The sequence below is a fragment of the Struthio camelus genome, chromosome 2 (genome assembly GCF_040807025.1).
Source record: "Struthio camelus isolate bStrCam1 chromosome 2, bStrCam1.hap1, whole genome shotgun sequence".
Lineage (NCBI taxonomy): Eukaryota > Metazoa > Chordata > Aves > Struthioniformes > Struthionidae > Struthio > Struthio camelus.
Window position 1 is genome coordinate 120808472 of NC_090943.1, and position 22876 is coordinate 120831347.

The following is a 22876-nucleotide window of genomic DNA, read 5'->3' on the forward strand; positions in this document are numbered from 1 at the left end:
CAAGGGAGAAAGGAGGACCTATGAGCACACAGAAAATACTTGTGCTGCTGAAGGTGATCTGAAACTCATACCAGGTGCTGCCCTTCCTTCTAAACTTACCTCCCCGCACAGGTTGTCCTGTCACGCTCTTTACAACCTGACTGAATCTAGCCAGGTTTGGACCAACAACTAACTACGGAGTGAGTGAAATGGGCCAAACCATCAGAAGACATCCTTTGATTGCAGTGGGTTATTTCTGGTCTACATTGCCCACCTAGCTGACCAACACGTCTGAAAGATTCTTCCCATACATCTTACAAAGAAAAATCTTACAGAATTAGCCACTAGTGTTCCCAAGCAATGACCACAATTCCTGTAGACTCTGCTGCATATTTTAAACAAGGAGTTAGCGAGCACTATTGAGGCAATCTTACATTCACTTTTATCAACATTTATGTAAAATCATCTTTTCTATATACATACATGAACAATTACTGCTTCTTCTCTTGCTGGCCCACTCTTTAAGTTACTTATTATTGTCACCTTGTTAACATATATTGTTCTCCCTCTCTAAAATGGGACGTTACTTTTTTATGGGTTGTACACTAAAGAAAATATGAAATATTTTTTCCACACCTTGCCAAAAGTTGTCCAAAATGAAACAGTGGCAGGGTCATGTACATCAAGATATGTCATGGTTGTAAGGGTAGTGGGGAGAGAAGCCTGTCTGTAAGTGGGAGGCATGATTCATCTGGATAACAATAGAATCCACTGCCCTTTTCTACCAAATGTTTTTAGTTTGCCTCAAATAAGTCATTGTCTAACTTGTATAAATCTTTCCTCTTGAATTATTATTGGATGTTTGGGGAATATATTTTTTGGTTTTATAAGGAAAAAAAAGAGCTGATTGCAATCACTTCCAAGTAACACTTAACTCCTTGACATGAGGTCAGCAGGAGGGTTTACGCGTGTGTGTATATGTGTGTGTGTGTATGTGTGTGTGTGTGTGTTTTCTTTCTAATCTGTGAGCTGTTCCCTGAGAGACACATTGAGAACTGGGGCTTGTCTGCTGACATGTTTTACACAGCTGATCCATTAGGATCCTGCTCTTCCTAGCCTCCCTGGCACCGCTTTGATCAGCGACATGTTTGAAAAAAAAAAAAAAGAAAAAAAAAAGTAAAAGGCACTTCTCTGATCAGGAATCCCTCCCCTCCACTAAATCATCCTGGGCACTTTAAAGCCATAGGAACCACTGCGGGACCCCTCAGCTCTGGGAGGCTTCATGACAGCTCTACACTAAAACATCCAGACACAAGACAATAACGCCTTTTGCCCAATGGCCTCTTCTGCCCAGCTTTGTGGTTAACCTTTTCCCTGCCCGCCTGCACCACGGAAAAGCCCCATGATGCTCCCGCGAAGCCCCGCACCAGCCCCAGCGGTGGTGTTTGCAATTCCAGTGGTGACGCGCTGGGAAGAGTTAATATAGATAGCACACCAGCGCGCGGGAAAGTGGGGCCGAGGAACGCCGGCCTGGCTCCCTCTCCGTGCGCGCCTGTAAAAACCTGCCTTGCCTCAGATCTGCAACTGCTGGAGGATTCGGGTCTGCCTTTCCACGGAGGGGAAAATTTTTTAGATTTTACCCCACTCTGAGTGTTTTTCTGAAAGCTGGTCAGAAAAGCCTGCTGTGTATGGCTTGTTTCTGTGAGAAGCTCCTGGGGGGGGAAAGAGGACATGAGGGGAGACTGTCATGAACAAGGAGGGACATGCTGGCCTGGAGATGTGCATATTCAATGCCTGGCGATTGCAGTGACAAGCTCACCTTATATTTCAGCCTAACAGCTGGACACAGGGATTTGGGGGAGCCATTGCTGGCAAGAGGAGGATGGTCCGAAGTCCATGAGGGATCCTATCAACACCTGAGTTGACGCAGGGAGGGTGGCGTGGGTGTCTGCCAGGTAGACATAGCCAGAGCATAGCCTTGTCCATACCTCAACCCCTCGCGGCATATATGCACAGTACCGAGCCTGGTGGGCTCCTCACCTAACTCCATCAACGGCCAATTGCGAGTAATAACGCCAAACGGTTCATCTCCCACTGAGGGGGGAAAAACAACTAACAAAATGGCCAGCTCTGCCTTCCAAGCCAGTCTTGGAGAAAGCAAGTCTTCCTCACACTTGCATCCTGCCACGTTCACATCTCACTGGGATGGAAAACCAGCGAACCCAGGAAAATAATAGGGCTTGAACACTAAATAAATACTCAGTTTGGCTGATTAGCAGCAGGCATAGTGCCAGCTAGTGCATGGTAGTGTCAATGATCCCCTGTGTTAGGGTCCTCAAAGGCTGTGCCCCCGGCTGCCACGTTTGCTGTAGATGGAGCACATACCAGACATTGCAGAGATCTGGATGAGTTGTCCACTGATCAAGGAAATCCCCTAAACCACAGCTCTGAACAGTGTCCCTTCTCGTCACCCATCTCACCCCCACACATTAATTCCTTGCCTTTTTTGAGCATTTTTCACTGACTTGAGTGATGAGAGGGACTTTTCCCCTGAAGTCCAGTGTGCCCTTTTTATTTCGTTTACAGAACAAATATGGATAGTGTGATGGAGGATCTGTTCTTGAAAGTCTTCTTGAGAGTGATATTTTGGAAGTGCAGAAGTGCGGGAAACACTGAAACATGTTTTCTTTTTCTGTACCCCAGTGCTGGCTGATAGCTCTGTGGTTGCCAGATCCATCAGCCCTGCCAAACATCTGGGTTCAGCAGTGCGTTTTTAAAACAGATTTGAGAGCATATACAAATTTACCTTCTGCATGAGGCATTTGTAAGAATTTCAAGGTGCTGCCAACTACCTTGTCTCAGGGAGGTTTTTCTGTGGCAAATCCTGGTAGGAAGATACTCCCAGTTGTTCACGTGTTTTACCTCAAAGCACTTGCAGCGTGAGGGGCACCTCTAACCTGGGTGTCCCCCACCCTTTTATTTCCCTGCAGGCCCTCTCTGGTGTGGCACCCACATGCTTGGTTTGACAGGCCAGTCTGAGGAGAGATTTAAAAAAAGGACAAATACCTACAGTCTCAGTTCACTTATGCTTCAGTTCAGACCACAGCTGGAGGAGGATCTCTGCCACTCTAGGTTTTCCTCACGGTATAAATCCCGATGACTGGATCCCATAGTACAGTCACAATAAACTCCCTAAGAATTTGCTGATATGCCAGGTCCCCGGTGCCTAGCCCTTGCAAAATGGGGTAGCTGAAAGCAGCAAAGCAAAAAGAAGACAAACACCTTATTAAGAGCAGGGATAAAGAAAAAATACATTAAAACAACATCCATTCTTTAGGCCATTTGCAGATAAATTACCTCCATTCTTATAATTAAAGAAAATGTGCAATTAGCTTAATCAGATCTGTGGGAAGAAAAGCAGTCACCAAGTCTCAAAAGGCAGGTTCTGAGAAACTGCAGCCAGCTCCTACTGGGGCCGACTAGAGACGCTACATCACAAACAGCATGAACGGTGCCAAAGCCTTCTTCCTGTGAAAAATGATGTTTCAATTTAGGCTCCTGTATACTGTATTCGTTAATCTCCCTCTCACTTGCTTACTCACTTGTTCTCTCCTGCTCTTTGACACTGTAAATAGAGGCATGAAGAAGTATTTCCTTGTATTGATATGGACATTGCATCCTAATTTCTCAATTAGATGAAGTTGAGTTAATCATTTCAGTTCCTCATCAACCTCAATGTTCTTTGTACCTTATGATCCAAAGACGGGCTATTTTATGATACAATAAAAGGGCCAAAAGCATTCAGGGACTAGGTAAAGAGGAAAACAAGACTTTCCTTTCCTTCAGGAAAGGCCAATAGGACTAGATCTACTCCCCTTTCCTTGCGCAACAGGAAAAGGTCTTGAAACACTGTTAGCAGTTGTGGGGGTGAAGGTCCTGAGAGGCTATTAGAAATCCTAGGGAGGAAACTGAGCTCAGAGATCTGTCCCTCCTCTCCGTGCACAAAGTGGGAAATTGTGCAAACTGCAGGACCAGTTCCCTTAACCCTTTGCTAGGGTGCCTTTGCCGGTAATCTGCTCTCTCTTACTCCAAGGGCAATGAAGGGGCATTGAAAGAATAGAAAACAGGGAAGGAAGGAACATGCAACACTTAATAGCCATTTTTAAATACTATCTATTCAAATAGCGTTAAACTCCAGATCTTTTTCCTAAAAGGAAGGGAAAATCCCTTTAGTCAGGCAGAATAAAGAGCCGGCCCTGTGATGATCTTACAAACCCACAGCAAATTGGGACACAACCATCTATGAGAACAACTAACCCTATGTATGTCCCTTCCTTGCCCTCCATTTCCTGAGCGCCGGGAGCCACCTCTGCAGTTACACAGTGGTCGCCAGCAAATGAATATAGCAGGACAGCAAGGGGAATGACAGCCGTAGTTTTTAATGTAGAGATATTTCAGGTGAACTTAAAGCTTTTTCTTCTGGTTTTTGTTCTTATTTCTACACAGACAGTCGTTCCTCAGCATCTGGCAAGTAACCACCACCCGCTCAGCAAGCACCTACTGCTGTCTGGACAGACAAACGGTTAGACTGCTGCGAACCTGTATCAAAAGCCTGGGGCTGCTCTCGACTACTATTAAATGGGAAGCTGACATTTCATCCTGCAGCTTTCTCTGTCACTGCAGATAAACACATCCCAGTTTGCACATTTCTGAGGTCTCTCTTCCGTCGGAGGGGAGCAGCCTCAACTGCTCGGTGAAAGCCTGGAGGCTGCTAAGAGCGCACAGCCACTTCTGCACCGGCACCAGGCTGTTTCCTTACCGCAAGCGCGCGTACGAGTCCGGGATGCTGTGCTTGCTTGCCTGGCCGAGGAGGCATCTGCATAGCCTCCATGAGCTGGCAGAGTTATGGATGCTCACACGCAGGCAGAAAATATCTCCAGAAGTAGATACAGATACATATTTTTTTCTTCTTCATCCAAGGGAATCTTTTTTCTGAACTCTTCTGCCCCCAAGGTTTTCATGCTTTTTTACTGAAGTTTTCTAGAAAACACTATGATTTTGAAATGTCAGCGTGATCTTTTTTTCTTTGCTTGTTTCAGACTTTTTTATTTGAAACGAGAGAATGTTCTAGTTTTCAACCTAAGGTTTTGGTTTGCTTGTTTTTTTATAATTTTCCACCTGGAGAAAAGTTATGTATGCAGTTCAAAAGCGCAGAGGTTTCTTGCCCTTGCATGCTCTTCCTTATTGACTCCTAACTATTTTCCACCTTTGGATAAGGGGAAAAACTCAGGGTTAAAAACAAAGATGGGGCCCTAAAATATCTCCAAACCAGCAAAAGGAAACGGATGTGTTTATTTTTTGGTTGGTTTCCAAAAATCTGAAGGAGGTAATACTTTATGTTAAAAACATTTATAAGCGAGGGTAATGGACACAGTCAGATAAAGAGTCAGTTGCCTTGAGTGTGAGCTAACAAATAAGCTACGTCCTGTCTATTTTAGAGCACGTAACGAATGTCTCCACGCAAAAGTAGAAACTATCGCCCACTTAGGAGAGCGCTGGTGTGCAAGTCGGTGGCATCACGCCGCTCCACGCTGTGCCAGGTCAGTTATGGTGGGAACTGCGTTGTCGTCGCCCAGCTGCCGAACAGCCCCGGGCTCCTTGGGTGCAGCTACGGCGGTACGGACCGGGTGCTACAGCCCATGTCGAACAGCCGCCCGCCTGCGGCGTGGGTCAGGGGCAGGCAGGTCTGCGCGCACGTCTCCGGCTCTCAGCGCGGAGACGGGGATTTGCCTGGTGCGGCAGCGGCTGGCGGGCTCCCTGCCAGCGGCTCCAAAGTGGAGAGAGCTGGAGGCCGGCCTGAGTCTCTGTAAACCCCATCAGTAACATTTCTGACAAGATAAATTACATTTTAAATGTGGAGATGACCTTGGTAATCAGAAATAAATCAGCAAGATAATCAAAATTGATGGGTGAGTCAAATCTAGAAAATTTATATACTGGAGCCCTATAGAACTGCTTGGAAATCCCCGTAAGTCAGGTCCTGGCTGAAATTTTGGTCCCTTTGCTGTAGTAATTTAAACTTTTCTATTTATTTTGGCGTTCCTCTGTTCAGTGACTTGGCCTGATCGAAATGCTTTGATATGTTCAACAAGAATAAAAAAATATAAAAGCCAATGGGTAGTGTCTTGCTTTAGGACAACCGTGCACATGAAATTTAATTCTGGGCTTTATAAGAAGGACTCTTTAGAACATACTGGGAGGGGGGAAAGCAATTAATACTGCATTAAAAAAAAGGGCAGTTCTTCCTTTTTACTTTACTTTTTAATGTCCTATAATGTGGGCCAAAGTAAACAGTGCTAACGCCACTACTGATGTTACAAGTTCACGTATCGCTGCTGATGTTATGTACGTTAGTTAACATAGCACTCACTGGGAAGGAAAAGTGAGTGTCATTTGTCCAGGACAAAAGCAAAGTATAGAATGAAGCTGGTCCTCCCATTATTTTATTTTATTCCTTGCTGTTACTTGCTTTCTTGAAATACTCTTGCTTTTGTCCTTGTGACAGGTGGGATATTGTCATGTTACACAGCTACCAGACCCAAAATTGCGCTGAGATCCCTTATCCTTTAAACAATTTGTAATCTACTGGAGCTGCTCTGACACTCTTCTAAAACCTATTTACTGGCTTCAGTATAGTTACTCCTGGTTTGTATCAGTGCAAGAAAAGTAGAATCAGGCCAATTCTCTGATCTACTTATGCCTGACATGTGGCTTACACTATTTTTATATCGATGAAGAATTTGGCCTTGAGATCTCCATGCTCTCACTTTGACCCAGTATTTTAAAAAAATACTTCCAAATCTGTGTCTCTATTTTCTGCCTTTCCTTCATCCTTTCCAGACTCTACTAGCATACACTTAACGTTAGCAAACTCAGCGAAAGTCCTGGACCTGTTACCGGCCATTTATTGCTTTCTATTGTACTCATATTTGAGTTTACATATATCTACCTTCTTAAAAACATTTTGGAGGGAAACATCTTTCCTGTAGGGCTGGTAAAAGGTTTTTCCCCTGAAGCTGCTTTGAGGTAAAATTGATTTTTAGCTAACAAGAAATAATATTCTTCATAAAGCATGTCAGGCAGCAGTTTCTGTTTTCCACTGGCCAAACGCTGAACACCAGAGAACCACGCATTGAGATCCCAGTCCTCGCAGTTGTCACTGTGGTTCCTAATGTTCCTATTTTCTTCCAGGGGTCTGCTCTGTGCTTGGGTGATGTCTGCAGTGCCGTGTCACAGATAATCACTCCCAAAAGCACTGCTCTGTCCCTTTAGCACCACAGAATCTGAGCAAGGAGTCTGATACGTAGGCATGACAGCTCCTCAGAGGTCCTCTAAGGGAATGTCCATCTCAGCCCTCCTTGTTCTGGGACAATATATTGCATTTCAATATGTGCTTTTACAAAATTAAATCCCCCGAGTGTTGCAGGAGCTAGACATGATGCATCGAAGGATGGTGATGGCTACGACATTTAATGACTAGTTGAAGATCAAAGATTCAAGGTGAACAAAGAAGCTGGAAAATAGCTTAGGGACAGTCTAAAGAGGTATGGAGGCACTTCAGTGATAAAAATGTGTCTTTGCTTCCACATATGAGCCGGCAGATCCTTTGATTTTCTGGTCTCCTGACAAGGAAGACCCCTTGCGAGATGTCATACTGCAGGAAAAGGACATAGCTAGGCCGTACGAGCATGCTGCTTCTGTGTTTGGGCATCTAACTATATCCTTCTCTGAGCATGGAGAAGGACTGCTTGGGTGGCAGATATTATAGGTCAGAGCATCCATTGGATACATCCTGAGCTGGAGATCTAGCTCAGGGATTGTGGAGCAGGAAAGATGCCATGGCACAGGGCTGCTGCTGAATGAAAGACACCTGTCTTTAGGGGACTGAGACATGAGAGCCGGCTGTACCAGTCACCTGCTAGGGAAGATGTGCTTATTAGAAGCAGCAGGATCTTCTTGCACTGAGACCAGACATGAGTTCAGTCACTGGAAATGGAGGAATCGGGAATCATTTCAGTCCGTTGTCTCCAGAAGCAACTACTGTCTTGAAGCAACTAATGAAAAGACTCTCCCCTTAGGACTTGTCCATTCATGTTCTAATATTTTAAGATCATTGATTAAATGTAACTTCTTACAGTTTATTTGGTTTATTTGGTTCTCTTATTACCCCTCACCGTGATGTGAACCACATTTCTGAAATCATGTGGTATTTTTCTGCAGTGAAAGAATATGAATGCATTTTTGGATTGCTTTTTTTCTCCCAGATACTTATTAAAATTGTAAATCTTTGTTTCAGGGAAAAATGTAATTTGATGGCTCAATGGTGCAAGCAACCTCCTTCTCCGCTGTGCTACCCACAACTATAACTGCAGCTTGTGTGGAAATGGAGTGTACAGCGATGGACACATACAAAGCAGTTCAAATTCTGGTCATGCTCAGACAACAGTTACTGCCATAATTTTCTGGCTTTGCATTAACTCATTGAGCAGGAGCCTTGGCTTGGTAACAGCATTTTTTCTTGTCTGAAAGATGACCTGATTAATAGAGGAAACACTGGCGCTTCTCTTTTCCTTCCTCCTCTGTCTCACGCATGCACATACGTGCACAAACATGCATCTATATATAGAACACATGCATACACGCACATATATACTTACATACAAAGGCACACAATGAATCATTGGACCCTTTTCCAGTGCCACGCCATATGAAGACTTGGACGGGCAGTCTGCTCCTCTGCTGTAGACTTACGTGCTTTGATTTCCAATAATCCAACAGATACTCTTAGGTTAAATAGAGGAGAAGTAGCTACGCCAGCTACTTCTGGACAGACAAAATAGACTCTTGTGGCTATAATGTAATGTTTTCCTTGGAATATATGTTGTGCCATAGGAATAGGTGGCATTCCAGGCTCTTGAAGGAACATACTTTTTCTTGGAGCCAAGGTGAAGTATTATCTATCAAAAAATAAAAATGACCGTCAGCAACAGCATGGCCTACATTTCAAAGAAATTAGGCACACACAAATGAAAACACCCAGAAAACTGGCTCTAACCCAGGCGACAACTGATTTCTATTTCTTTTAGGAGTTGCGCATAGACAATAACACTGTCAGTTCACACATGAAAAACCACCCCAGGCTTAAGTGGCTTTCCAAACTACAGTAAGTCTTCAGGGTTCAGCTGCAAGTATAATGGATTGGACGTACATTGGGCCAGCCCTGGTGCAAGAGGCTGCACTAGTAGCAAGCCTACGGCCACAGCATACATGATGTCCCTGATCTTCCTACAGTATATCTCTTATCCTTCCCAGATAGCAATGAGGGGTGGATGTTGTCAATTAGGAGCATGAACAGAAATAAAGAGTGAGCCAGGTCTCTGCCACCACTAGCAGAAAGCAAGCTGTGCTTGCCAGGGGTTTATGCCCAAATGAAGGGGTACATGGCTGGCTGGAAACAAGGACATCTGGCTAGGGCCACACATCCTTCCAAGTAAGCAGGAACCATTCTGGCTTTATTACTCCCAAATGATTCTCTGATATCTGAATGGTTGAACCATGACAACTGTGAGTATGTGTACACTGTGACATCCAGTCTCACCTCCCACCTCCAGAGCTGAAGGACGTGCGCTAGGTCGGTGCCGCTTGGAGACTCGAGCACGTACTTGCTCGCCTTCCTTGTGGCCCTGACTCCCATCCAGGGAAATGTCAGAGGATCCTGAGAGCGAGGTGAAGTACGAGCTGTACCTGCTGTCACAGTGTGGGTATAGTTATATACCAGGACTAGCCCCTGACAGTGATGATGGTGTGTAAATGGCAGGTGCCTCATCAGGGCTCTCAGGCTGACACTTCACCAAAGACAAAGATTTAAGCACTGTTTCAGGCATCCTATGTAGTAGTGCTTCATATCGAAAACTTGGCCTCAGAATAAATAAACCTGAGGACATGAATTTCAGAACCTGCAGTTATAAAGCGTAGGAATATTCTAAAAAGGATCACGCTATTGCTGAAAATCACTGAAGTCAGAGCTTGCTCTTCACCTCGTGTGGTCACTAACACCGCTGCAAATAGGAAGAAACAGATGTAAAACACCTGACAGTGTTGTAAAACGACTGCACAAGCTGTGAGGCAACTGAGAAGCAGTATCTATTTGTGTTATTGAGGTAGAATTTATCTTGTGTTCATAAGAATGATTGGAGGATGCAGAGAGAAAATTTTAAAAACAGCAAATCAGAGGGTCTCACTTGTCCCTGCTTTCTAGGAGTGGCAAGAGGGTTTCCTGGTTCTCATACACTCTCAGGCTCCGGGAGCCTGTCTTTGTAAAAGGAAGAAAGCAAATCCTTCCAGAGGACAGGAATCTCCCTGCATGAGAAGATGCGGAGAGACTGGAACAGTAAAATCTTGTTTGCTAATGACAGTTCTGAGAATTTTAAAAAATGAAGTGGAAAAAAAAAAACCTCCATGAAACATTGATTAGATGCCAGTTCACATAGCTCTCCTTGGCTACTATGTATTATTGTTATTTCTTTTAAAGACTAATAGATCCTACTCTTGACAAGCGCAAAGCCAGGAGGTGGGATCTTATCCAGTGTTTTCATTTTTCAGCCCACAAGAGGCGATGATTGTATCAGAATATTATTTGTCTGCCCAAACCACATTCACTGTGTGAACCTCCACAGAGAGCTTCCATTCTCAGGAAAAACTGTTCTGTTAGACAGAGGGCAGAAAAAAACCCTTCTCGTCATCCTTTTAAATTCAGCTCCATTAGGACAGAATCACTTTTCCTAGGCCAAGTTTTCAGAGCCAGCTTTTAAATTTGCATTCACAGCTGTTACCTGAAAATCCCTACTCACAAACCAGGTTGGATCCAGATACATCAAAAAGCTGAGGCACGTGTATGAAGAAGCAGTGAGTCATGAAAACAAGCAGGTGAACCTCAAGAAAAGGCTAATGGAGCTGGAAATGTGGTTGAGCACATCTGATTTGCCTTCACCGCATGGGAAGCATAGCTTTCACTGAACGTATTTTTTAACAAGGAAAAGTCAAGTCATTATATGAAAAGGGCTTTGAAACTCTTACATGGAGGCCTTCAAGAAGTATGTGGGAGATCTGCTGGGCAGATTGGGTTCAAAGCTTTCACCCTGGTCGTTCTATAAAGCACTAGGGATTTTTCTAGCCCTGTAAAAGCAACCCACAGAACATTTCATGTTCCTAACTTGTCTTCTGGATGACATTAAAGTAGAGCCAATCCCAGAAGGCAGGCGTTATCCTTAGCTTCATGGTTATCTGTTTATGCACATTTTCTCCAGCACTTAGCGTTACCAGATCCTGACTCATAGGAATGGCTTTGCTTCTCTACAAAGCTCCAAAGGGTCCTAGCTGTAGCATGTGTGTGAGTGTCCTGATAAGGGTATGACAGCGTGTGGGAGGCCAAAGGCGGGTAATGCCACTGGTATGTTGAGTGGGGAATTAGCTGTGTGTGTAGAATGACCTCTTCTTCCAAAACCTAAGACAGAGACCAAGAAGAAAGAGCAGTAGTGTCAGTTCAGGGTTCAATCCACCCTACCAAAACTTTCCATCCTCATGAATGGCACCATTCACGCGATTCTGCTTCCTGTTTTTCTTCAGTATCCTTTTAACCTTAAAATAGAGAACCTCCTCTCAAGGGAATAACTTGCGGACGTAGTGCAGCCCCAGTGATGTCTGTGGAGTCACGTTAAGGTGGAGGTTGTTCCCATGTCTAAGTGCCAGCAGGTTTTCTGGTGCTAGACCTCAGGTAGCTCACCTCTGAGAAGGTTTGCACCCTTTTGGGCTGAGCCTCTTTCCTTTGAGAGTAACATTCTGCAGAAATGACTAAAAAATAAGGGGAGGAACTCATAAAAATGTTGAAGTTTTTTCTATGTACCAGAGTTTAAAATGGAACCACATTTTATGGAATTTTTCACGCACATCCTACCCCTCCCTCAAATTGCAATGTTTCCTTTTCTTCTCTTCTCCATCTTTTTGACATATTACCACTGAGTGAAATGAAATGAGAAATAGCCAGGGGCTTGCTCTGACATTTTCCTCCCCACCCCATTCATCTGTTTACCCAGACTCTTCTCAGTTTTAATTTTTTCGAATAGTACAGAATAGCAAAAGCAGAACGTAGGCTGTGTGTATTTATTTGTTCTAATCCGCTCGTTCTGCCGTTCTTTGCCACCTTTCTTGTTCCTTCAGTGTCTTTTTGGGCTATCTAAGCCTGGAAAACAACCCATTGCCTGTAGATTCACTCCAGATCAACAGGGACAGAAAAATCTGGCCCCAGCATCTGAAATCAAGAGCTTTATGGCCTAGTCCTGCCTAATTTTTAAGGGGTTTTGTACAGCAGAACTGGAAAGAACCAAGAGACACTTACAGCCCATGTTCTGAAATACCAAGAATAACAAAGCAAAGGCTTAATGAGTTCAAATGTGTATGTCTGCTGTGACTAATGATGCTTAATCCTGCTACAAAATAATTCCTTTATATGTTCTTCTGTTTTTTAAAAAATGCATCATTGCTGCTGCACTGGGGTCATAAAAATTACGAATATGTTTTCCCATGGCATGAAGCCATAGCATACTGTAAGGCATTGTGCTGGGCCATTATACACAGCCTGTAATCAGAAACAAATGTATTAAGTGAGATGATGTGATGTTACATGAGAAAAGTGAAAATAGAGCAGGGAAGTGTGATAGACAGTGACTTGGACCACAGCATGGGCTCTAAACAGCCCCTTTCTCTTCAGAAATCAAGGCTGTGCCAGAAGAAGTTGTGTTTCTAGATCCTGGTCTAGAAAATGGAATCACAATTCTTGGAAGAGGGAGCAAATAAAACTTATGCTGCTCTGAGAGCCGGGGTAGGCAAAAAAATCCTGAGTTTCCTATTCAGAAAGAGAAATACTGCTATGCTGGTGAGGGTAGTTCTCCATGGTATGTGTTAGTGCAGATTTGGTAGTGGACTCAGAGCTGTAAAGAAGCCCATCCTTCCAGTCCTTCACCTCACAAGTTTGCAGCAAGGGTCCAAGTGTCAGCTGTGATATGGTGTGAGCTATCACTGAGGAAAGGACTCTTGTTTCTTTGGAGGATTTACGTATCCCGAGTTTATGTTTCTGAGATTTTACACCAGTGCTGCTATTAGCAGCTAAAAAATTAAGCTTGACTCTGACTAGCAGAAATGGAGCAACTCATTTGTCTATTTGCCAGTGTTTATTTCCTGAAAAAAGATGCTGTTTGTGACAGCTGCTTTCATTTCCAGGGTTATTCTATGACTCTTCAACATCAAAGCTGGATTTTAATTTATTGATTTAACTAGCAGTGCACAGAGCAAAAGGTCAAGTAAAATGAGACTCCTTTAGAAAAATGATAATCACCATTAAAAAGCATATGGGTCATTTGAATGCTCTGACAGGTTACTTTATTTCCAAGTCCTTTAGAAAAGCCTTTACTAACTCTTTTCTTCCCTTTAAAGCTCAGTCATTTGTACCCTTTGGGAGCTTTGTGGACTGGGTCATACTTGTATCGGACAGGTGAGACTGGTCTCCACCCCAGCAGCAAAGCAAGCTGCCTCTCTGGTTCCTAGCGCTATGCCACTGGGACCCAAAGTCAAAACAGTGTCCACAATGGCCTAACGTCCATCTGCTGACATTTCCCCTGATGGCCATTTATGAGCAGGGACCTCAAGACAAAATGTTTTCAACTGATTCACGCTAAAGTTGTATTAGCCAAAGATTCCCTGCAACCACCATAAATAAAAAGCAGAGAGTGAGACAGTCAAAACTCAATCATGTGGGCAGTAGTTCATAAAATGTCTAGAAAACAGATTGCTTGGATACTACCGCTTTCCTTTTGTTCCCACTAAAACAGATTCAACAAGTCTAATTTTACCAGCTGAGCATAACAAAATGCAGAGAGTAGCAAAGGACTCTTCCTGGATAAATAAATCCTATCTAATTACTGACAATTTTCCTAAGAATGATCTCAGTAGTAATCTTTGAAATGATTCAGATCCACTTAAATCTGTAAGACAAGCAATTAATGCTTGTATGCCTTCTACAGAAAACTGCTGCTCAGCCACAGAGCACCAGTCCCAGTTTTTTCCCTGGAATGTACAAATAACTCGTACAAACAGGAGAATTACACTTCAGACATTACAAAGCAGGGCCTATTCTTCCCACTGTTTGGATCTCAGATGAGTGATTAATATTTTTGCAATGAAAGAAAAGTTACTGAATATTTGGTATTTATTTTCTGGAGCGTACAATACAAATGTGTATTTATGAACCATGTGAAGGAGCCAGGTGTCTTTGTTGTAAATCCACATGCAGCAGCTCTTTTCTCACCCCATTTCTCCCTTATGAAACAGTATGACTACTTTATACCACAAATAAACATAGTTAGGGATTTACCATAAAGCAAATCTGAAACTCTTTCCAGATTCCAGTTAACTGCCCCTTTGCAGGAACAAATCCCCTTGGTGGACGAACCCCCATGCATCTGAAAGCTGTTGAGACTCCCAAACACAGGAGGTAAACCATATGCATTGCATTTGTTTGCTTTAATGAAATGATTGATTTATTGGTCACAAATTCCTCAAAAGTATTTGTTTTTATCCCCTGGGTTCTTATCAGAGAGCTCCTAACATCAGTCAAAATCATGGCTGTCATTCACTGCAGCACAGCGCAAGTCACAGGGTTTCCCAGCGCTCCTCATTAGCGGGGAGCATGCCCCACGCAGCAAGTGTGTCCCCTTTGAGGGCAGAGATGTCCCCTCATCCCACAGCTCTTTGCTTCCTATAATAGCTGGATTTCAGGATGAGAGTGTTCCTGATGGAGCTTGAGTGCATTTGCAGTACAATAGGTCATTTCTGGCTCGCTTGCTTTCTTTTCAGCTCATGGGACAAAAAGGGACATGGTTACACCATTTGCTTACACAGGTAGGTAAAGAAAACCTTAAATGGCGCATGAGTCACTTGCACTCAATTAATTTCTGCTTGTGTTATTTATTCACGTTCAAGATATGACTTTTATTCTATATGTGACCTTCAGCAATGGAGCTGATAACAAGAACATTGCTTTGGAAAAGTGAAAGATTAAACATTAACCAGAAAAATAGCTCTAAGACAAACATTTTGAAAGTTTTTTTCTTAGTATTTAGTATTAACTTGTCACTCCCCTTCTTCCCCCACCATATTACTGTTGTGGTGCTGTTCCTGACATAGCAGTTGGTAGATGCAGTAAGCAGCTACGCTGATATCACCGTATGATGAACACCAATCCTCTGCCTATTACAAATCAGCCAGGTCTTTGAGCTGGGTGAAAGCTCTTGTCCGATTAGCTTTTCATGAACAATATCTGGTCCTTCTTTCTTACTGTCAGACTGGAAGCATACGTGAGAGAAAAGTCCCTCTCACCATAAAATCTCTGTGTTCCCGGTTCTGCTCCCTGTTGCATGCAAGAAGTAAAGAAAGGTGAAAAAAAATATATGAACTGGGGAAGGGTGAGAAACATCATCCAAACTTCAAAAACACTACTGAGTTTAGAGCACTGATTTTGGCAGATGGCTTTTTTTTCTCCATGACCCAAATGCTTCACTCAGGCTTACTTACCACCCTCAAGAACTTGAAATTTAGTCTACAGTGTGATGGGGGAGGGGAGCGTTATGCAGCTTTGGTGGTAAAAAGTCTTCATATGTAGTAAAAGAAGGCTTGAAAAAAGAAATATATTATCTGTCTTCACAAAGCTGAGTACCTATTTTACCTGTGTATCAATTTATCCTTTTCTTGTGCCTGTCAGCCTCTAATTCTGCTCTGAAATTACTTCAGCTTTTTTGTGGTAAAGCAGTCTCCAACTTCAGTGCCACCGACATAAATCCTAAAAAAAAAATCCGTAAATCAATGCTGTTACTTCTACTTTCCACTCGTTTTTGGAGGCCCAGAACATAAGATGTTCCTATCTTCTATTCAGTAAAGTGGCCTAATAGCTTGTTGTTTGGTTAACTTGGGTAGCAAAAATAAACCATCAAACATAAAGACAAATGAAACAGCTAAGATAAAACCAAAGCCAAACAAACATCAACAACAACAAACTAGGTGGCTGGAAAAGAGGAACTCCTGCTTTAGGAGTAATCCTGGGTGGCCAACGCTCCCTTTCAGCCCACAGTGGGAACGGGGTCCTGGGGCTGCCGGGATGCCAGCTGAACAGGATGGCTGAGGCGTCCACTGGCCCCTTCTCCCACTGGTCATGGGGGAGCTTTGCCCGGTCCCGGGCATGTCTAGGGTTGTTCCCTCTACCCTTTCCAATGGGAAGATTGCTCTGCTGGCAACATTTTGATCTGCTCTGAAAAAAAAAGCAATGAAAACGATAACAAGCCACCGCACAATCCCAGCACCTTTGTTGAATTTAGATGGAAACTACTGACAGTCTTGAAATCAAAGCTCACTGTCTCTTACAGTCCTTAATAGCATGAACTGATAAAACCCCATTACTTGTCTATATATCTTCCTCCCTGTTCAGTCCCTCTAAACTTGTAGACAAAATGATATCTTGTACCAAAGGACGACACCAGGTCAGATTATGCTAGATGAACAGGGATTCCCCTCAGTCAGTTCTTATTTTGCCTTATTTCAGTTTTTTTTTTAAATATGCTTGTGCTTTGCCATGGAACAAGGTGAGTAGAAATCACCTGATCTTCTTCCTAGAAGATTGGCAGCCTAGGTGTCAGACCCATAAGGCAGACTTGGCTTAATAAAGCTGGGGCCTGAGTCTACCAGAATGTGTCTTCTCCCAGCCTGCCCAGTCCCATGCGCACCCTCCCCCCTTCTCTTTCATCTCCCTCACCCCGCTCCCCATGGAGCCCTCCATCCCCAGACAGACAATCCCTTCCTGTCGCCTCCCTCTGATGGACTTCTTCATTTTCCCTTAGCCAGCTCCCCTGGAAAGACTCTTGGTTTCTCACTGACTTGCTGCTCTGTTGAGGTTTCTTGGCCTGGGTCCCAGGGTTCCTGCCTTAATCCCTCCCTTCAAAGAGATTTGGATAAGTCTGGATAAGCTTCCAAGCCTCTGGATGCTTATTCAAAGTGCTAGGCAGGGGGAAGGGGAACATCCCTGAAAGAAGCCAGAGGCCAGTTATGTGCAGTGAAATAAACTTTTTTTTTGTGAATCAGAGATACCTCCCTGGATTTCTCAGCACCTGCGTGATGCATTTACATTAATAAAAAAGCAAATGCTGTCCCATGCATTCTGGAGCAACATCCCTGGATATTTAGAAACACAGAGGGACAAGTATCCTCTCAGCGTATCTTGCAGAATTGAAAACTGTGACTACTTATTTCAGGAGAACTTGGATATGTTTACATACCATCGGGTATTTCAGGGGTGACTCACTACAGAAGTCCTATTTGAAACCAAGAAAGATCATAGTTTGGAAATGAACGCATTGAAGAGGTGTGAACAAAACAACAGATCACCAAAAAATGTAAGGCTGGACTTTCCAGCCTGTTGGTGTCCTGCTTGGCTGCAGTATGGGGGGTGGCTCTCTGCTGTAAGCCAGGGACTTTGGGAGCACAGGAAAGACTAAGCAGCTATAATATCTGGGCTCAAAAAGAAATCTCTTGCGTACCAACCTTCCTCCTCTTCACTTCTAACATTACAGATGGACTGAGAAAGCGCTGTATGGAGATGTTTCTGCATGTGTTGTGGGTGGTTCTGGTCCTGTTTTGAAGTCGCTGGCACCTGCCGTAAAACTAGGTATTTCCACAACATTTCAGCTGTATATGAATTAGAACCGAATTTTAAACCTTTTAGAACCAAAGTCAAAGACTATGCTCTAATACATCAAATATTCCAATCCCTCCAATCCCTACCCTTAGCATTCAAGGTATGTTCATCTATAGTTTAGTTTCTTGCTCAAAACATGTTCAGTTTGGGAAAACTGATTTCTATTTTCTGTCCAACTGAAGCTCAGTTGCGTCCCGTTTACCAAAAGAACAATGACTTAAAGCAGCTTTAAGAAAACCACTATCTGCTGTCAATAAATCTCTGTCTATACTGTAACTGTTTTAAGTCAGGAAGCAGTGGGTGTGCTTGAAAAAACATGTAAAGATTTGTAGTGCCAGAAATGTGAATGTATTTTGGAGGAAAACGTGGAGGGCATTCTGTGCTGGAGGAGATGAAAAAGTGCATTAGCCTATGGAGCATGTCAGTGCTTCACTGCACGTGCACTGGCTGGCTGGGGCAACCAGATCTTTGGACAGAGAAAAGGAGGCACCGGAGAGATTCCTGTACTCTGCACACATGGACAACGAATGACTGCTGCTACTATTTGTTTTTTGTCTTGTAGCAGTGCAGGATCTATTCCTCTGAGCCCTAGGAGCACAAACATGACAGAAGACAGCCCCTGCCCCCATCCCTTTTGCAGGGATGGATGTTCCCAGGGGCAGGACAAGATCTGGTCCCTGGCCACTTTAGTGCTTCTGGACTCCTATGGGGACCTCGTCTTCCCCTGAGCAGACTGGGTGCTGTCACAACCGAACTGCTATGTCAGTCATGCTTTGGCTCTATAACAACATGACGTTCCTCAAGGAATAGGGCCTGTACCGATCCGTTCCTCAAGGAATAGGGCCTGTACCGATCCCATGGGCTGGCTGTTCCTAGAAGCCCGTTATAACATGTTGTGCTGGAGTAATTCCACGAATGTCAAGGAAATTTATATCCTTTGCACAGCGAGTGTAAATTAGAAGGGAAGAGACTTCATTGCTGTCTGTTAGATATATATTTGATTGTCAACCTATTTCTTTCTCTTTTTGCTAGTTTTCCCCTTACCAAAAATTTTGATTAAAATATTTTGGAAGTATATATCCACTTTGTTTCTGGAGTGCTCTCCTTCTCCAGGAGCTACCATCTTTTGGGTTCCAGGGCACTGCATTTATAGGAAAGACAGTCAGTCTTCTGACCAATTCTGTATTTGAAGGCAACACTCTTTTTAAGCTATGTAGGTACACAAGACAGCAAGCTGCCAGTTTAAGAATAATGCTAATTACACAGCTTCTTTCTTCCCAAAGCTACTCATGTGTGTAAAGTGCTAGTAATCTACGTTCTATTATCCATTTATTTGGCCTGCCATTAGCTTTCTGTAGATAAAATATATTCTCTAATGCTCTTTGTAGTTCATTTGGGTGGGATTTTACAAGCAAGCTGCATCCTTGCCCTCCGCTTTGGGAGGCAGCAGAATGAACAGAGAGGCCTGTGGCTCCTGTTTCACCCCGCACCAGTCCATGTGCACTGGTACTTATGAGTCAAGTTTCTCCCCGGACCCTGCAAGGTACTTTCTTATCATATATTCCAGAAGACCTTACCCACTAAGACCTAATGGAGGGATAAAAGTGAAAACAAGATAGAGAGGAAAAGGCAATGGCAGAGGGCCACAGCAAGGTGCTACTGCCTAAGTTTGGAGAGTTTGTGTCCCACGCTTGGTGTGGTATTAGCCGGTTTGGGTGGGCAGGGTGGGAGAGAGAGCACCTGCTCTTGCTCCGGAGAAAATGGGTCCCTGAGGCCTTCCCAGGTCACCTCCCTAGGACACATCCTGACAGGTGGGAAAGCAATCATCACACAGAGTCTCTAATGTCCAAAAAATGGATGGGAATGGTGGTGCCCATGAGAAGTCACTGGAAATCCTGGCCAAAATAAATCTAATTTTACTTCAGAAATAACCGTGGTTTTGTCTGGACTGTGTATATATTCGTTGGTCCCTAATATAGATGGCAAAGGCTTTGGGCAAGAGCCCTCTAGGTTTGTGCTGCTGTACTCCATATCCAGGCATGCCCATAAAACTAACTGCATAAAAACCACCACTGATTCAGAAAGGTCTGGTCCCAGGGCGTCATGGTGTACAGAAGCTAGCACCTCCAGGTGAAAATTCCTTTGAACCACCACCTCCAGGTGGTGGTTCAAAGCCAGAGGAAATAATCTCTGCATTTAGGGACAGTCATACAACTATTATGATGAGCACAGCCATGGTAGCAGTCTGCTATCAGGTATTCAACCAGAATATACAATAAATGCAATTACTTGCACAGTCTGTGAAAACAAGGACAAGTGGTATTTCAATCTGCAGAAGGGAGCCTGAGTAAGTCTGGCTTTTCCCTAGGAGGGAGAGCAAAGTTCTGTCCCCTGGAGCCTTCTAACTCCAAAGCTTGCAATAATAACGAAATCTCTGCGGGCCCAAATGAGCCTCCCACACACATCTTGGGTAGGAACTTACCACACAAGGAGGCCCGCTGAAATTAATGGGCTGTGTGTGGATTGCAGGATGCTCTTTGGAATAACTGAGGGTGACCCCGCAAACATTTTCCCAGTGTCATTTCCACTGTCCATTCAGTTTACCTGGCTTTAAATTTAGCTACATGCCTCTATGAATGGATGAAAGTGTACCAAAAGGAAACATAAGGAGAGAGAGAAACACATATATATGAGGAAGCATGGTCTAGAGGTTGAAAAATAAACTTGGAGGAGAAAAGTCTTGGTCTCCAGTCTTTGCTCTGCCCCTGACTCATTCTGTTATCTTGATGCTTTCGTTCCATCCTGGCTCCATCCTTTTGTAAAGTGGAGCATTTGAATCCGGCGTCCTGTGAGACTTTGTGTGTCACAATGTGCGTAGCCCCCGTGGCCCACGGATGGACAGCCCCATAGCGGCGTAGAATAAGACTGCCCGCACGTTCGTATTTTTAGGTACGGCCCTTGGATTGGAAGTATATGGCTCCAGCTCCGAAGGAGGTAATGGCCATGCATGCGTCAAGAGCCTTTTCCTGTTTGCTTTATTCCCTCAGTTATTTCTGGGCTGGAGGAACGTGATGTCACTGTGTAAACAGGGAGATGAGTGTCGTCAGGGCTCAGGGGGTGGAGATAACGAGGCGTCTGATTCCCTGGAGCGGGGAGCGGAGAACAGGAAAAAAAATCAGTGCAGATAAAGAAACATAATGGGGCTGGCAGGAGAGTCGCAGAGGAGGTGGGGGGAGAGAAAAGGAGACAGATGGAAAAAAAAAAAAAAAAAGGCCGTTGTCCCCATGCAAAGAGTTTGGGAAAACAGTGCGCCGCCCTTTGTTCATTCCCCTGATTAAAACCGCATTAGTTTGTAGGTGTCGGGGACGCGCAGCTGTTTTCGAGGAAGCCCTGGCTCCACCAGGTCCTTCCTCGCCGGGCAGCGGGCTGCTCTATCGGGAGGTGCATGTCAGCGAGGCGCGGAGCCTGCCGACGCTTGTCCTCCTCCTGACAGGCCCTGGCCAATGTCCTGCTGCTGCGGGTCGGGGTAATTTACGTCCCTTCTGTGTACATTAACTTATCTACAGCGGAGCTGGCTGGGCTCTTTCAGCCAGGCTGTCTCCTCGGCGGGCTGGGAGACTTTCCTGACTGTGGGACTGCAAGCGGGAACCGGCTGCTCCGCTCCTGCCAAGTTCCTGCGCTTGGACGAACAACAACAAACAGCGCCGAGGAGCCGGGCGGCTGCCCGGGGCCCCGCAGACGTCGCCCGGCGATTCGGGTGCTTGGCCGTAACCCTCCCCTTGCCCCGCCACGACTTGCTCCCTCGTTTTTATTCTGCTGTTGTTGCGACAGCTCAAATGGTTATTTATTCTCTGCAGCTCCCCGGGACTCTTTTCCCAGCCCTCCTCCTCTGCCCCCTTGGAAGGGAGCAGCCTTTTCCTGCAGGAGGCAGAGATTTCCCGCTTTGCTGGGAATTTTAGTGGCCTGGCTGATGTGCCTGTTCTGACCCATTGGAGGTCTGTCAGCCTACAGGTACTCAAGTAAATTCAACAACAGCTCAGTCTAAGGAGACGAATATCCATCAGTGTCAACAGGGAGGCCTCCACCATTTGACTGTTCCTTTGGACAACGCTTTTTTCCCATAAAGCAGGATATTTCCCTCAGATCCATGGAATGAAATCACTGTTGTCACGACATGCACAACAGAACAGCTTTAATCATGGAGCAATTGTAAGAAGGTTTCCTTGTTTTGGAAATTTTGGGGACTGTTGTGGTTAGTCTTATGTTTAATGTGATTATCCACTTATGAATCTTACAGTCCTTAACAGAAATCAGAATTACCCACCTCCTTTTCAAATCCACTACCATGCACTACTTGTCTTGGACTAGGTTAGGTAAGGATTTTGAAAAGAAAGCAGCTGTGCTTACTAACTGCTCTCCCATCACAATGAAAAAAAAATAGGGAAAACAGAAAACAGCAGTGGCAGGAATCAGTCCATGTTTAACTTAATAAAAATTTAGTCTGGCAGTATGAACCTAACCAGTTCATCCAAGAAGGAGTTTGTCTACCAATCAATCAGCCTAGAAAAGAAGGGGAAAAGAGAGGTGGTATTTATAACAATTTCGGAAAATCACAAATTATAGCAGTTCTAGTTTTTAAAATAATATGTCTGACATAGATTTTGTTTCTAAAAAGTAGATGATTTTCCTGTCTTTCAGAAATTTCCAGAATGATCCCTATGAGATGAGCACTGACAGTTCTGCATTTCGCTACTCGCCTGGGGACCACCAGTTTGGTACTATGGTGTGCATCAGTCACTTTTCACTGTTTTTCTTTGGTACCTGCGAAGAACCATGAGAAACAGACTGTATCCAAAAGCCATCTACAAACTTTCAAACTTTCACAAGAATCCTAACAAATAATGTCCTGTCTTCTTTACGAGGGCAGAAAACCGTGTATCTTCTTAAAAGCTGTTGACCTGAGTCCCCCAGCACTTCTTATACATATATCTGAGCCTAGAGCCTGATGTAGATACTAAATATGATGCTGACTGCAAGGGAAAT